The sequence below is a fragment of the Panthera uncia genome, chromosome D1, assembly GCF_023721935.1.
Source record: "Panthera uncia isolate 11264 chromosome D1, Puncia_PCG_1.0, whole genome shotgun sequence".
NCBI classification, from domain to species: Eukaryota; Metazoa; Chordata; class Mammalia; order Carnivora; family Felidae; genus Panthera; species Panthera uncia.
This window is the reverse complement of record NC_064808.1, coordinates 74,009,798-74,026,875: the sequence shown is the minus strand read 5'-3', so window position 1 is coordinate 74,026,875 and position 17,078 is coordinate 74,009,798.

The window sequence follows — 17,078 nt, the reverse complement described above, 5'->3', positions numbered from 1 at the left end:
TCTCTGAAGTCTCTTTAGAAAAGCCTCATTCCCATTTCACATGGTGGTCCTGCAAATATTTGAGCCCAAGTTCATTTTATTTTTTTTTTCATGCAATGGTCTATGGGGGATTCATTCATGGACACCTGAGTTGTTATCTGAGTCTTTGGTGCCCAAATCTCTCTGCCCTCTTCTCTAACATCAAAGTTTGTCTAATGGACCCCTTTGCAAATGGCTCCCATTTCCTAACTTCCTATGACCTATCCCATCCTTATCCTGGCTCTAATTCTTTTCTCATATACCTAGGTTCGATTTTTCTTCCCATTACTGTTAAAATCCATGCTGGCTCTAGTCCAATGATTACATATTTACATTTATCAACATGAACATTTCATTTCAAGAAGGGAGGCTTGACAGCAGCACAAAAACATCTACAAAAACCAGTTTGATTCTCTTTCCTGCCTTAAAGTTTATTCACTTAAGATAATAGAGAAAAACTATATTTTGTAAAATATTTTTGAAACTTAGAGACAATGTAAGAGCAAATAAAATGAAATTTCTGAGTAAGAAATTTGAGTTCAGGTATACTGCAAGCCAGTGGTTCTAAGTGTGGTTCTAGAACCAACGACATTAGCATTACAGGTGACTTTGTTAGAAATGCAAATTATTGGACAGGTCCTTAAAACTGCTGAATCAGGGGCACCTGGGTGGCTCAGTCGGTTAAGCTTCGGACTTCAGCTCAGGTCATGATCTCACCATTTGTGAGCTGGAGCCCTGCATCCAGCTCTGTGCTGATAGCTCAGAGCCTGGAGCCTACTTCAGATTCTGTATCTCCCTCTCTCTCTGCCCCTTCCCTGCTCATGCTCTGTCTCTCTGTCTCTCTTTCTCAAAAATAAAATAATAAACATTAAAAAATTAAAAAAACAAAAACTGTTGAATCAGACACTCTACGGTGGAACCCGGCAATCACACAGGTGATTCTGATGTTCACTCAAGTTTCAGAATGGCTGTAACCTAACTGGGTTTATATCCTTGATAATTAATAAAAACAAGTAGCACCTTTGGCGTTCTTTAAAAATCTGCAAAGCACTTTCTCCTACATTATTCAAACTCTCTAGACTTACTGCTTTTCATGAAAAATGATGAAGTTGAACTAGATCATGGGTGGCATACAAATTTCATGTTAGTTGTCATCTCTGATCGATCAGTAGTGGTTCCCTGGAGAATAATGGCTTCAGAGTCAGATTTAGGAAAGTTATTTAACTTTTAAGTTTCTGTTTCTTCATCTGTAAAATATGAAATATTTTACACATCCAGGCTCAATGGGAAAACATGCCATTTGGTTATGTCTGCCCTGAGCAAGGAAGGAGGCAGTTGAGGGATTTGTACCACCTAGTTGCTTGTCCTGGACTAGAAATTCTCCACTTTAAATTCTCTAGCTGTCATTTGGAGTAGGGGAGGGGGGCTTAAGGAAATAAGCCCTTTATTTAAACAAAAGCCAGCCAGTTTTGAGCAGAGTTTCTAAGACAGTATTTCATTATATCTGAGCCCCAAGAAGATATTGAACAAACTTAGGGGGAAAAAAATCTCCTTTTATCATGTCTGCTCTTGGGTTCCAGATAAAACTAAAGAAAATTAATGAAAATGTGTGAATAGCATAAAAGTTACCTCTTCTTAAAAACACAAAACCTAAGGAGTCCAGCAAATGAAACAAAGAACTTTCTAATATCTCAAGTATTATATTAAGATAACAGGTAAGACTGTAAGGTAAGTAACCATGATCTAATGTAGATCAATTCATGTAAATATCCAGGCACTTCTCCAGGGATTCTGTCCTTCAGGATTTCTGGATATCTTCCAGTATTATCTATCCCACATATAGGAGCTGATCTAGCTAAAACCTTGTCTTCTTAGTAAAAACACCCAAAAGTTAAATGCCCTTTTAAACATTAAACATTTTAAATGCCTTTTAAAACATTCCTCATCCATGTGTACCTTCCCACTCAGTTTGTTTTCTAGTCTGAGGAATGAGCTTAACTCACCATTGACGTAAAAGTGAGATGATAATCAGCACCTTTAAGCCCCAGTGATGATTTAGGCTTTGCTGGTTCAGATGATCAGGTCCATTGTGTATCTGTTAAATGACTTTATTAATGAATCTTTCTTTCTTTCTTTCTTTCTTTCTTTCTTTCTTTCTTCTTTCTTTCTTTCTTTCTTTCTTTCAAGTTTATTATTTATCTTTGAAAGAGAGCACGCAAGGAGGGGAAGGGCAGAAAGTGAGGGAGAGAGATAATCCCAAGCAGGCTCCACACTGTCAGCACAAAGCCTGACGCAGTACTCGATCCCACGAACTGAGATCGTGACCTGAGCCGAAATCAAGAGTCGAACACATAACCAACTGAGCTACCCAGGTGCCCCATGAATCTTTCTTTATAGTCTCACTCCACTGAACCACAAACACACACACATGCACACACACACACACACACACACACACACACGAAAGTGGTAAGAAAAGAACATTGTATTTGGAGTTGATGCAAGCATCTACCTTTACTAATTTATAAATCCTTCTTCTCAGAGTAGCTATGAGACCAATCCAAGATGGCAGTATAGCAGGATCCTGAACTCACCTCCTCCCATATGGACACATAGAACCAACAGCTACATATGGAATAACTTCCTCTGGGAAAAACAAAACAAACAAAACAAAACAAAACAAAAACAAAAAGTGGCTGAACAACTCTTACATGTAGGGCAAACAAGAAAAACCCACAATGAAGTAGGTAAGGGACCGACACATAATCTTGTCATAAACCCCACTCCTAGCACAGTGACCCACAATCAGGAGGGAATTCACAACCCTGACCTTTTCCCTGAGGAGCGAAGTGTTTGAACCTTGCATTTGGCACCCCAACTTTTGAGACCTGCACCTGAGAGATGAGTCCCTAAAAATCTAACATTGAAAGTTGAAGTTGCTGATGTGTGCTGTTTTTGAAACCATAAAGTGCTGTGCAGGTGGGGGCATTCCCATATTGGTTGGATATTTCACTGGAGGTATTAATAAACCCTAAAATTATCATTTCAAGCTAGAATTACAGTAAGGGCAGTATAGAAGGCCCATGAGAGTTGAATTTTTTTGACAGTTGCTATTAGACAGTTATTGTTTTGTTTTTGTTCTGTCAAAGCAGGAGAATGGGTACCAAAGGCAATTCGCTGATGTGTAGAAAACTATGATTAACTTTACATCAAGGGCCTTTTTTCTAGGCACTTCTCCATTTAAGTCATATGTGGTATTTTGTATTCTGGCTGTTGCTCATTGGCAAACAATGAGTTTCAGAGCCCTGGATGACCCAGGGCATATCAGCTGCCCCAGCTATGAGAATCTTATCTAGAAGAGCAGCTCTGGAAATACCTTAACAGGCAGCAATGTCCATTGCTTGGGCATTCAGTGGCATACACAGAGGACTCACTAGGCAGAGGGCCGAAGAGGTTGGAAAAGAAGGCAGGCTCCTCTCATCTTCTGGCCCTATGCCCAGGGCGTCAGGCTACTGCCTGGATGATATCACTAAAAGGGGGCAGGGTAACCCCACCTGTCTCTAAATATATCACTCACTGGGCTTGTGTCTTATAATTCATTTCTCAATGAGATAATGACATAATGCACACAATATCCATGACATAATATATCTAAAACCCTTAAGCACAGTATAGTGAGATGTCAATAAATTAAACTCTTAGAAATATTGTTATTAGCCATCCATATGAGATAAGGCATTCAAGCTACTTTAGACAAGAAACAAAACTGAACCATGAACACTCATTAATACTCAGTCCCACACTGGCTGTTTAAATTTAACAATGAGCCCTTGTAGGACCCCTGGGGAATAGGGACACAGAGGAAATCTGTGGGGTGCTTTGATTTGAAAACCACAGGGGCTGATAAAGGATGTAGGGTTAGTAGGGTACTATGATGGGACAAGATGAAGGTACCAGGGTCCTATTGGGAAAATAAAAGTGGAAGAGAAGGATTAAAACTATGTAAAGTGGGGTGCCTGGGTGGCTCAGTCGGTTAGATGTCCGACTATTTTTGGCTCAGGTCAGGAGCTCACGATTTGTGGGTTTGAGCCCCATGACAGGCTCCATGCTGACAGCCTAGAGCCTGCTTAGGATTCTCTCTCTCCTTCTCTCTCTGTCCCTCCCCTGCTTTTTCTCTCTCTCAAAATAAATAAACTTAAAAAAATATGTAAAGTAACAGAAATAATACTCTCAAGAATCAAGAGACATGGTCTTCAACCAAGCTAAGTCCCTAGCTAGCTCTGTGACTTTCATGGGTTACCCAGCTTCTCTGGTGTTGCCGTATTCACCTATGAGGTGATGCAGTGGGATTACAATGTCCTTAGAGCCCTTCTAAGAACACTAAAAGCAAAGTTTTCCTACCTTTCCTTACATCAGACTCTATATGTAATAAGTTCATACTCTAGATGGAAACTTTGAAAAGTTCTATAAATGTACAAACTGTCAAAACTATATATGGTGACTTATAAATAAGTCAAGATAAAAAATCTATGCTTTATAGAACCACGTGCAGTGTCTCTTGTCTCCAGGGTCCCGTAAATCTTACCCACATCTTGCATTCCTTTGCAGTTTAAAACTAGTAAAGATACCTTGAAAACGAACTTTTAAAATAAATATGTTTCAACTGGTAAAGAAGAGGCATGTCAGAACCTTTGCACGTATTCAGAGTTAGAAAATAGATATGCTCTAACATTGTCTGGTTTATTGTTATTTGTGATGTATAATGTATTTTGAAATTTTGAATAATATTGAAGAAGGATGTGAAACATACTTATCAAGATAAGGCAGTGAGTTACCAAAAAGAAAGAAAAGAACTGGATGTTTAAAGTGAGGGGTTTTTTTTCCTCCTGTTATTTTCTAAGGATATTAAAAGCTTTCTATCAACCTCCCTGCTTTAGTAAAATAATAAGCTTAAAATTTTGGAGCGTTCATACAAAAGAGAAGCAATGGGGTGTTTGAAAGTTCTCCCAAGTTCAGCCTACTGATTTATAAAAATAGAAGTAGAAAATGATATAGGATTGTGAGGATCCTTGTGACATGTCAGAGCCAGTGCCAGAAAGCTGGAATGGGGAAAAGGAACAGCTGATAAGAAACTTGTATGTAAATGAACATCCTCACAATTCACTTGAGTCTGAAAAAGTATATAGTTAAAATTCCCCTCCTCAGCCCCCATCAACTTGGGTGCAAGGGAGTGTTGGCATAGCGTGTCATTTATAGTAGCACTCATTCAGTCTTCATAGACCCAGAGGACGCCGCTGTGCCTCCATTCCTAGGGGGTGTGCTTTGAGCCGTTTGGCCAGCTGGGGTGATGAATGGGTTTGCAACCATCTCTCCACATTCTCTGGCCCAAAAGCAAACACAGTTGACCAGGAGCACAAACGCAGAGGCAGCTGTCCGAGGTCAGAATAACGGTCTGTAGTCCTGGCTCAGACTAAGGCTCGCGTACTCTCATCGGGATGCATCCAACCAACATGGCGGTGAACAAGTCTTCTGATGATTCTTCCTAAAATACCCTTTGGTCCTTTTATTGCACTGGTTAAAAATCTTCTGTGGTCACAGGCTGAAAGATCAAGATTTAAAAAAAAAGCAAAATATATTCCTGTACTGCAGCAAAGAACTACAAAATGAAATAAAAAAAAAATAGTGTTACAGTAATGTCAAAAAAAAAATCTAATGTTTTGGAATATACATCTTAAAAAAAAGGTATTCAAGACCTGAAAATTGTAAAATATTGCTGAGAGCAATTCGAGAGAACTTAAATAAGCAGCGGTATATATGCATGAATTAGAAGATTCAACATTAAGATATCAGTTCTTTACAAACTGATCTGTAGATTTGCATTAGTCTTGGTTGTCCAGAGACACAGAACCAATTATATATACGTTATATTATGTATCTAGTTTATAGCACTGATTATATTCATTTGTCAGAACACATAGAAGTGTAGACTTAAAATCTATGCATTCTACTCTATGGAAATTGTGCCTGTTAAAATCAGGCATACCTTAGATGACATCTTGAATTTGTCACTAACTAGCTTTGTGTTCATGGACAAATGTTAGTTTCCTCACCTGTAAAATGGAAATAATTCCAATTTCACAGGGCAGACAAGTATACAAATGAGGTTATGTTTGTAAAGAGATTAGTAGAGTGTGGAACACCTCTCAGACCCTCTTCTAATCTCACTCTGGGATTCCTTCGAACCCACCTCTCTTGGCCAACTGAAAGTCTCAGTCTCCTAGTAAGATAGCTCCTCCCATTTGAAATCAAACTTTGGAAACATGAATCTTCCCTGACATGTTGGGAAAAACACAAGATTGCAAGTCCGATTGGGCTCTGAGTGGGGCTGGGTTCCTGTCCCAGGTCCACCTCTTCTCAGCTGGATTACTGGACTCTAGTCAGGCACTTCCCCTCCACCTCCCGTAGCCTCTGTTCCCCGGGGTACGGAGTGGGCTGTGTGCATTTTAGTGGGGTGATATAGGTATAGCACTTCAGCACCCTGTAAATGATACTTGCTATTATCATAACACAGGTGAATTTGAGCAAATCACTTAACTTCATTAAACCCTAGTTGGCTTGCTTTCAAAACAAAGTTATTAGTAACAGAATTGTCTACCTCATAAGGCTGGTGCCAGGCCCACTGAGATAACAGATGTGAAAGACATTTTATATATTATAAAGAGCTATTCAATGGTAAGCTATTGTTAACATTCTCACTGATACACTTAGCTGAAAGCTTCTTTTTAAAGGACTCCAAAGAAAAGTGAAAAAAAGAGGGAATACAGCCATGGTGTTGCCACAGCCCTTCTGTGACATTTATAAGCAAACTGGAAATCATCCAACTCCACGAGTTAATTTGACTCTGCTTTGAGTTGCAGAACTGCGGTTGGTGCATTCTGGTTCGCCTATCTCTTCCTCAGCCCTGACTTGACATGCTGAGTCCACTGAGAAGGCACCAGGTTTGGAATGGACTGGAGCCGCTCCATCCATACTCTGCAACAGGGCTTCTGCTAGCTGTCTTTGGCCCTGGCCCTAGAAGTCTCCATGTCCTTCCAAGAGTTTCAAATCCTGAGCTGAGAAACATCAGCTCTCATGAAATAAGGCCAGGGTGTGAGCGTTGTTCTGCTGGATGCGAGAAATGGTCACACAAGAACAGAAGCGAGCACCTTCACCCTGGGAATTGTCACGTTACCGATTGCTTGAGAAAGAGGCAATTGTCTGCCATGGGAAAGACTCTTCCCTGGCAGGCCTGCTCTCCCATGGAAGTGTGTTTCAGGAGGTGGGAGGAGGTGCTTGGTCTGTGTTATGTTCCTAAGAGCCCCAAAGATGAGGCTTATTTATCCAGTCACTGCCAAGGTCTAAACCTGTTGGCTCCAGAACAGCAGGCCAGTCCTTCAGCCTTTCAGATTCTAGGTTGAGTGGTGATAATACTTTTCCTGTGGGTTACAAGATGTAAATGTTAGAGGAAAAAACCTGTGAAATGCTTAGAACAATGCCCGCCACACAGGAAGAGCTCACTGGATGTGAGATGACCGTATAATTTGTCACCCTCTACAATTTATCAGGACACTTTTGAGAGTGAAGGGACAGACTGAGTGTTGGCATAACAGGTGTAACCATCACTGTCACAAACAAACCTGGATGAATAGTGCAATAAGGGTATAATATTAGCTAGTACTGGTCATGATGTTGGGTAAGACAGACACCAGTGGCTAGGACTGGTTGCTGTTGTTATGCCTGAGACTGGTCATCAGAGTCTCTGAGCACTGCCTGGTGCAGGGTGCAGTTGTGTCTCATTGCTGATCTTCCCAGAGCCACAGGGTCAGTAGGAAGCACAGTTCCCAAGTGTGAGCTCTTTCTGTTATTACAGGGGAGTCATTCTGTAGCATCTGAACTCTGTCCCGGGTGTTCCTGAAGACTGAGGCTAAGAAAGTCTCAGTGTTATAGGGTCCTTTTTTGTTCATTTCATATTCCACAATATCAGGCCAGAGAAAACCTCTTATTCGGCCCAGCCCATTTGTTAACCGGTTGGGATGGGGTGAAAAATAAATGCACAGTGGTCCAGATAAGAGATCTTCCCCCTGCTCTCTTCTGATCCTAGACTGTTCTGATTTGTCAGTCCCCAAGCCCTGATGTTTAAAAAATATTTTGAATATCATCCTTGCTGAAGGGTCATTTAAGCATGTAAAGAAATGATGGAAGTAGCAGCAGGAGTATATAAAAAAAAAATATTCCAGGCAGAGAACATAGCAAGTACAAAGGCCCTGAGGCTGGAGCATACTTGGTGTAGTCAAGGAAAAGCAAGGAGTTTGCTAGGGGTGGAACACAGGGAATGAGGCTTCCAGAAAGTAGTAGAAGGTAAAGTCAGAGAAATAAGGGAAGTTGTGGATCATGAAGGACCTTGTAGGTCATCTGTATCACTTTTTTACTGCCACAAAAATGTTGCATAAAAAACGACCACAAAATCTAGTCGCTTAAATCATTAAGCTTCTTCTGCTGCTCCTCAGTCTATGATTCAGCTGGCTCTGATGATCTTGGCCAGGCTGGGCTTATCTCAGCTGGATATGCCCCTTGAATGTCAGGTGGTGGCTTGGTTTAAGGCTGGCTATTTTAGAAAGGCCTCATTCCCATGTCTAACTGTTGACTGGCTGCCAGCTGGGGCAAGGAGGTGACTAGACCACCTGTCTCTCACCATCCTGCTGGCTAGCCTGGGCTTGTTTACGCAGGCACAGCAGGGTTCCAAGAAAGGCCCAGGCTCAGAGGTGGCACACTGTCCTTTACACTGCCTTTGGCCAAAGCAAATCACAGAGCCAGCCCAGGTTAAAGGGGTGGGGAAAGAGACTCCACCTTTTGCTGGGAAGAGTTGTGCCATTACTTTGCAAAGAAAGCAGATATGGGGAGGAGTGGACAATTTATGGCATTTATGCCATCAGTTTGCTTCCCCATTGTCAAGACTTTGACACTTGAGTATCAAACTATCAAACTTGAGTATCAAACTATGCCATTAAGGTTTGTCAGTAAGGGGATGTCACGTGATTCCACTTATGTTTTAAAGTGATTCCACTGGCAGCTGTGTTGAAAAGAGACTGCAAGGGGAAAGGCAGAGGAGGGGGACCAGTTAAACAAACCAGAAGAGAGATAGGAAATGATACTAGTGGTGCAGTTGTAGGAAGTGGGAGATGCTGGGTTAGACTTACGTCCAGCCAATGGATTCAGTGTGCATTAGAGAAAGGTAAGTGTCAAGGATGGCTCCAAGATCGTTGGCCTGAGCGGCTGGAAAAGCAGAGTTGCCATCAACCAAAGCAGGGGAAGTTATGGGCAGAGCATGTTTGTGATGAAAGATGAGTTTCTGTTGAACTATTAAGCTGGATGGATCTATTATACACTAGCATGGATTTGGGACAGAGAGGTAAACGTGGAGGGTGTTGGCATGTGTTGGTAAAGGCATGAGATTGGATGAAATCACCAAGAGAGTGAGGAGGGGAAGAAAAGACAAAGGGGTGAGCCCTGGATCCCTGAAACATGAAGAGGGGAAAAGTTCAGAGCGGCTTGAGAAGGAATAATCGATGAGGTTCCAGGGAAAACCAGGAGATAAGGGGTTCTGGAAGCCATGTGTGGAAAACACGTGAAGGAGGAGGGAGCAGATCAGCTGGGTGACCACCACAGCAGCTTCCATCTGAGAAGTCCTGGAAGATGGAGGGCTTTGGAGTATTTCTGTGGAATGGAGTCTGAAGTACACTAATAGAAAAACATGTGGTTTTAGTCTGTGCCTGAGGGTATGGGTGAAAAATAGGAAGGTGGAGCTATTGCAGAGGAGCGGCCCACTTACTTCCTGTTGCTAGAATTCTCCAGGAGGCTGCCTCTGGCTCCCAGGACCGGAACATAGGCAGCGCAGTGGCTGTGCAGAAGCCTGAGTCTTTCCACAGAAATCCAAGGAAACAGAAGCACCGTTGCCTGGAATGTTGTAGACACCAAGAAATGTTGGGTAAAGAGTGAGTGAATGAATGAGGGAATGAATGGATAAATAAAGAGTATCTGTGGTCGTAAATTGCAGTTAAGGAACAAGAAAACAAAAGTCAACAGTCAAATCCTGAGGCCTGACAAACATTTCCTGAACGATGTGTGTAGGTCACAGCCCTGGTCTCTCCCTTCCTATCTCTGCATGTTCTCCTCCACCCTCAGAGACCCAGCTCCCTACGTTCCTTTCCTCATTCTTCCTGAGAGGCAGCTGGACATTGCACATGGAGGACCACAACATAGGTTGAAGGCCCAGGTATTTGCTGAATTAATATCTGAGATTCACAAAATGATTGTGAAGATTTTTGTTTTTGTTGTTAATGAGGCCTATGAAAACACCTTGTAAAGTGTAAAGTGCTATTCAAAGGTAAGGGAATTTATTTTCCAGAGAACTAACTGCAGAGGAGTGTCAGAGGGCAAGAGAGAGAATTAAAAGGCAGCCTCATACCGAGGGGAGATGTGAAGAGGTAGCAGCATAGACGGAGGAGAAAGGTGGCAAAGCAAAAAGAGGGGAGCTAAGTGAAAGATGGTCGACCAGAAGTCATACTAGGAGAATGTCATTACTCCCCAGTGCTTTATTAATTTTCTGCATCTGTGACATTCTTGGCACAAGTGGATTTTATTTCCCCCCAACAAAATCAGCAGCTTTGAGGTAGATGATGTGGGATAGGGGAGGCCACAGTCTCAGGGGTGAAGATAGGAGAATCCTAAGGAAGTGAGGTTGGGAGATGCAGACAACATGGCCAGGGGTTTTTATGTTCACTGGCTGTGGAGTGGAATTCAGACCAAAGAATGGGACTGTGTCTGAGGGAAAGGCAAGGCTAGATAGTGGCATCTAAGTCACACACCTGAATACAATGTGAGGTGAATTATTTGGTGTATATAATAGATTCTGTAGGAACTCAAATGAGGCTGAGGTAATCTAGAAGGGATTTATTGAAGAAATGTTTTCCTCCCATTTTTTTGCCCTCTTTCCTACCTCCCTGATCTATTATTACCACTTTTTGTTTTCCTTTTATTGTGTCTCTCTTTTTCCCTTTCCCTGCCTGTGCGTGGGGGTGGCTTTGAGTCTAAACAGTTGTGTCACTACACCCTCACTGGCTCCCTCTCCCCTTGTGCCCTTACCAGCATTTGCATTGCTGGGAAAGGGCCCTCCATGGTTTAAGGCAGACTGCATTGACTTGTGCATGACCCCTTCCACACCCCCACTCCAGTGCCATACTATTCACCTTGTCAGAGAAAAAAGAAAAATACAGGCACCATGAGGATAGCCCAGAACAATGTACACAGTTTCCAACATAAACTCTGCTGCTCAGGCCTCCCACCCTGCAGAGCATCCAATAACTTTTGCTGAGCCATCCAAGCCCAAGGAAAAGTAACCCACTGTGAAAGAATAAAGGCAGCCTTAGCCCAGGCCTGGACCCGCCAGTCAGGAGAGGCAGGCGACAGCACCTCCGGGCGAGCGTGGTCCTTGGAGAGCTGCCAAGCGGGCTGTCCTGAGCATGACAAGGCCAGGGAGGGGCCCAGCCAGCCCCCATCAATGAGAAACAGATCTGCCCTAAAAATAATAATGAATGAAAAGGCACAGTTACAAAGTCTTGCCTCTGAGCTGGTCTGGCACACACCAGGCCTAATGATATATTCAGAAGGAAAAATCTATGGTCAGAATTTGGGATCCTTTGGGCCAACCAGGCATCAGCAAAGGTCCAAAGACGTTTCGTTGTTTTTCCCAGCAGGCTTTCCAAGAAGGACCTCTTGACCTGCTCCAATAGACTCAGTACTTATCAGTGCTGAATGACCGTGAAGTGGCCTATTTGGAAGCAGAGGGATGTAGCTTCGAGGCCATGTCATTCCACGTCAAACAGGCAGTGCTGATGAGACTGGTACCTGTGATTGGGAAGGAACCTATTGGTAAGGACATGAAAGCAAAGACCAGAAGAAGGGACACATGTACCCCTATGTTCATTGCAGTGTTATTTACAATAGCTAGATAGAGAAGCAACTCAAGTGTTCATTGACATATGAATGGATAAAGGAGATGTGGTATATATAATGGAACCATTGAAATCTTGTCATTTGCAACAACATGGATGAATATAAAAGGTATTATGCTGAGTGGAAAAAGTCAGACAAAGACAAACATCTTGTGATTTCACCTGTATGTGGAACCTAAAAAACAAAACAAAGGAACAAATAAAGTAAAACTATATTCATAGATACAGAAAACAGACTGATGGTTGCCAGAGGAGAGAGGGCTGTGGTGGGGGAGTAGGTGAAATGGGTGAAGGGGAACAAGAGGTAAAGTTATAAAATGAATACATCATGGGGAAGTAATGTACAGCATAGGGAATACGAACAATCATATTGTATTAACTTTGTATGGTGACAGATGGTAATTAGACCTTATTATGGTGAGCATTTTGTAATGTTTATAAATGTTGAGTCACTACATTGTGCACCGGAAACTAATATAATATTGTATGTCAATTATGCTTCAATTTTTAAAAAGCAGGAAAAGGGAGTAAGAGGAGGAGGGCTCCTTCTCAGTCTTCAAATATTTGTTGAGATGTTCTTGGGAAATGAGGACAGTGGGGGAAGGCTACAAAAATAATATACACCAACCTACCCTCAAGACGCTTATGGTATTATTTCCATCTAAAAGTGTTTTGAAAAATAAGTTTAAGGGAATGAAAGATTATTATTATTGTTACCAAAGATGTATGGAGATCATCTAGCTCTTGGGCAAACAATGATTGGTTGGTGGAGCTCCCTGGAAGGCTGTATTGAAAAAGCTGATGATAGCTTGTGTGGGTTCAGGCTCAGCAAAAATGATTTCCCTGATATATCAGTGTTGTTTATAATGGATGGATGGGAATGCTGTATATTCATAACCCGAGTTCCAGGAAGGGGAGGTGGCAAAGTGGAACAGGACCCGTGCTAGACTCTCACAACTTCTCATCTTGCCCTGGAAACAGGACATATGAGCACAGTGGAAAAGGAGCAAGAGTCCCATGGTGCATATGTTCTCAATCATGGGAAGGCAGAGGGAAAGGAAGGGAGAAGTTGGGAAGGCTGTAAGACTCTGCAGAGTGGCACTGTATGAAGACACATTTGGTTTTCAGGGAAACAACAGCTATGGCTTACCTCCCCTCCCCCACCCCCACCCTTCTCTTCTGTTTCTGTGAGCATGTAAAAGTCAAGGAGAAGGTTGCCAAGGAAGTGGCAAATCTTTTCCATAGATCTACCCTGGGTTGAGAATATTACTGATTTTTTAAGAAATATCATAGTCCACAACTTGCGATGATGCGGTGACAATGTGTTCTGCATGATAATGTGGTTACTTGTGTGTCAGTGTCCCTTTATGAAACTGAAGACTCCATGGAGATACTGTCAGCTCTGCATTTCCCAGCACCTAATCAAACTTTATAAATAGTAGGTACTCATTGGCTACTTACTGACTGGATAAATGAATCATTTAATTTCTCCTGAGGGGAATCCAGAGATTTAAAAGTCAATCTTTTAGCCAGAGGAGAAAACAAAAATGCACTTGGGGAATTAAGCATTATTTAAGTATGGGGGCTTGGAACTGTCCAGTCAGCAGTTCTCATCAGGGAGAAAATACTAATAATAGCTAACATTTATTGAAGAATTATTATGTGCTTTAGTGGAATGAATAAATCATTCTCATAGATTAAATATTTTAACAAACAACTCAAAAATCTCAGTAGTTCCAGCTGTAATCCAATAAAGATTGGCCCTTCCCTGAGCCCTGGACTCCTGGACTCCCTGGATCCTCTGCATCCACCTAGCAGATGAGGAAAGAGAGGGTATATAAGACCACAGGGAGGTTTTGGGGGTAAGGATTAGACTATGTAGCATATATTGCTTCCACCCACTCGCACTCCATTGACCAGAACTTACTCACACAGCTTCACTTAGATGCAAGGAGGCTAATAAATGCAGTCTACTGGTGACCCAGGCATAAAAATAAATAGGTTTGTTGTGTATCTAGCAAGTCTCTACCACCATGCGTCATCTCATTTAATTCTTAAGACAACCCTATACAGCAAATATTATTTTTATTCCCATTTTGCAAATGAGCAAACTGAGGCTCAGAGACAAAAGTACTGCCCGTGTAGTAAATGATAGAACTGGGAGTTGGTCGGATGTCTGACTCTACAACACATGTGTTCTAGGCCCACTAGACTACGCTTCTTCATAATTGTGGTTCAGTTATGTTGCCTTATGCTTTCTTTTCCTTCCTGCCACTCACATCCTCATGATGCTGATTTTGGCTCTTCTGGATCTAAATTGCTGGTGATATGCAGCCATTTGGCATCAAAACATGCATTATCTTATCTATTCTCCATTTCACTCCCATGTGGTAGGTATTGTTATTAGTTCTACTTTACCAGGGAGGAAACTGAGATTAGATGGGTTATATAACTTGGCCATGAACATACAGCTAATGAGAGGCACATTTGAACACCATATCTTGCTCTTTGGCCTGGAACTTTGGAAGACCTTACCCTGAAATTAAAAAAAAAAAAAAAAGTTGAATCTTAAAAATGCAATAATCTACTTTCACATGAAATATCCCAAACTGTTTGGCACTGAGGTCACCAAGGTTAGTTAGACTCCATGTTCTCCAGGCCTGATTTTATCTGAAAGGTACAAATATCAAGAGTATTCGGCAGTCCCTGCTCTTATGAGTTATCATTAGATTGGCACTTCAAGCCCTGAAGAAGTTCTTCCAGCCAAATAATTCAGGAAATGAAGAATCAGATAAATAACAAGGCTGATACAAGGCCAGGGAAATACTCCAGACGCAATGAGGGGGTGGTCTCTCCAGGCCAACAGCATTATTCACAGCTGGGTTACTGGGTGCTGATGTGGAAGCAGCAGCCAGAGCAGGCTTTGTCTGCTGGGCTCTCTTCCTCCCCTCCCCAGCCTCACCCCTATCCTGAGCAAGCCACCCTCTCCCCAAGCTATTAGCTCATGGAGTTTGTTTCTGTATCCCACCCTCTTTGGGCATGCAGATGCCATCAGATGTCATGTTCTGGTCCCTGAGGGGAGAAAACAGGAAATGAAGCTAATTAGAACAGTTACACTGTAAAGAAAAAATTCATGATAATAACAATAATGCAATCTGAGGACTTGAGCAGATGGGCAGATGAAAGGAAAAATCCAACAGTGGATTATGGGTCTCTGGGGCATGTGACTTTACAATATCTTTAAAGATGCAAGTGACAGTGGTCATAGGAGCACAGTGTAGAGCCCCAGGCCCTTTGGGGGGCCAACTCCATGCTCTTCCTATATCAGGCCAGGCTAAATTTCTTTCTCATAACTGCAGCCTTGGTCTTCCTTCCTGAAATATCCTTCCACCCTCATATACTCCTAGGCCAGTCTTCACAAGACCAATGGCCACCAGCAGAAATAGCCCATGAAGATATGAGTGATCTTTCATGTTGGTAACTTTGAGCTCCTGTTGTTAACCCATGAGGCAACTGGAGCCAGACTGGTCAAAAGAATGACCCACGGTCACGCTGCTGGTTTGGGGGAACCAGGACTCTCAAGACTCTAGCCTCCAGGCTTGGAGAGTCTCTGCTGGATTACACTTGGGTGTGCAACCCCCAGGTGTGTGAAATGACTATACATTCTACTCTATTCCTCATAAAAACACACCTCCAAAGATGCCTCAAGCAGAGCTTCCCTGCACTGCTGGATGCCTGAGAAGCTAGTGATGCCTCTCTCTAAGCTCAACCGTGCACCCTTTTCTCCCTCCCTCTCCAACACTCCCAGGAAGCTGCGTTTTATAATCGCCACTTCTCCCCATCTGGCTTGAGCTTATTTGCCACCTGCCTAAGGAGTTGGTGTTCTGTCCTACTTACCACAGCAGTGACCTCAGTTTGCCACTCTCTCTGTGCAGATCCTTGTGTTCACTCTGTGACCTTTCCCCATTTTAACATTTCTTTCTCTAATAGAGAAAGAAAATCATCCTTTAACGACACACTTAAGAGTTTGCAGAATAAAGTCACAGATGATTTCACCAAGTCTTGTATAAGCTAACCACTGCCAACCTCCCCACCCTCTGTCCCTTCCTCTCCCTATTCCACCCTGTACTCACCATGCTCCTGCCACACTGGCCTCTGCTCAGTTCTTCAGAAAACACCAAGTTCTTTCTTGCCTCACACTCCTTGACGTGCCATTCCCTCTGATAGAATTTCACCCCACAGCACACTTTCCGCAAACCTGCTGGTGGCTAACTTTGACTTACACATCAAGACTCAGCCTAGGTATTATTTCCTCCAGGAAACTTTCCCAGACCCCTCTCGTTAGCTTAGATGTCCCCATTAAATGCTCTCAGATAACCCTGTACTTTCTTTTATACCTTCTATCATATGTATAATCATACAATTAGTTTATTGCTTCATTTTATTTTATTTTATTCATTCTATTTTACTGCTTATGTCCTCCAACAGACCATAAGTAAGCTCCATGAGCAAGCGACCAGAAAGGACTGATGTTATGTGCACACACATTCTAAATATTGCTCTCAGGACACATAGCTAACATGTTTTATCACATAGTCATTTGCATATATGTGAAAGTACCTGACAGGAAACCACTATAGTGACAGATATGTAAAAACTGTTTATTGAATAAATGAATAGATGGATGGATGTCAATAAAGATTTTATAAAACCTTAAGGGGTGAGAGAGGTGCTAGTATAACTCTTGACAATAGACATAAAACACTGCCAGTGTAGAAGTATAAAGCTCGGTTATTTCTCTTTGTCACTTCTGTGTTTTTTATGTCTCCTTCTTTTCTAGGAGCTACTGTTTTTGCTTTCTTTTTTTTTTAAATATGAAATTTATTGTCACATTGGTTTCCATACAACACCCAGTGATCATCCCAACAGGTGCCCTCCTCAGTGTCCATCACCCACCCTCCTCTCCCTCCCACCCCCCCATCAACCCTCAGTTTGTTCTCAGTTTTTAAG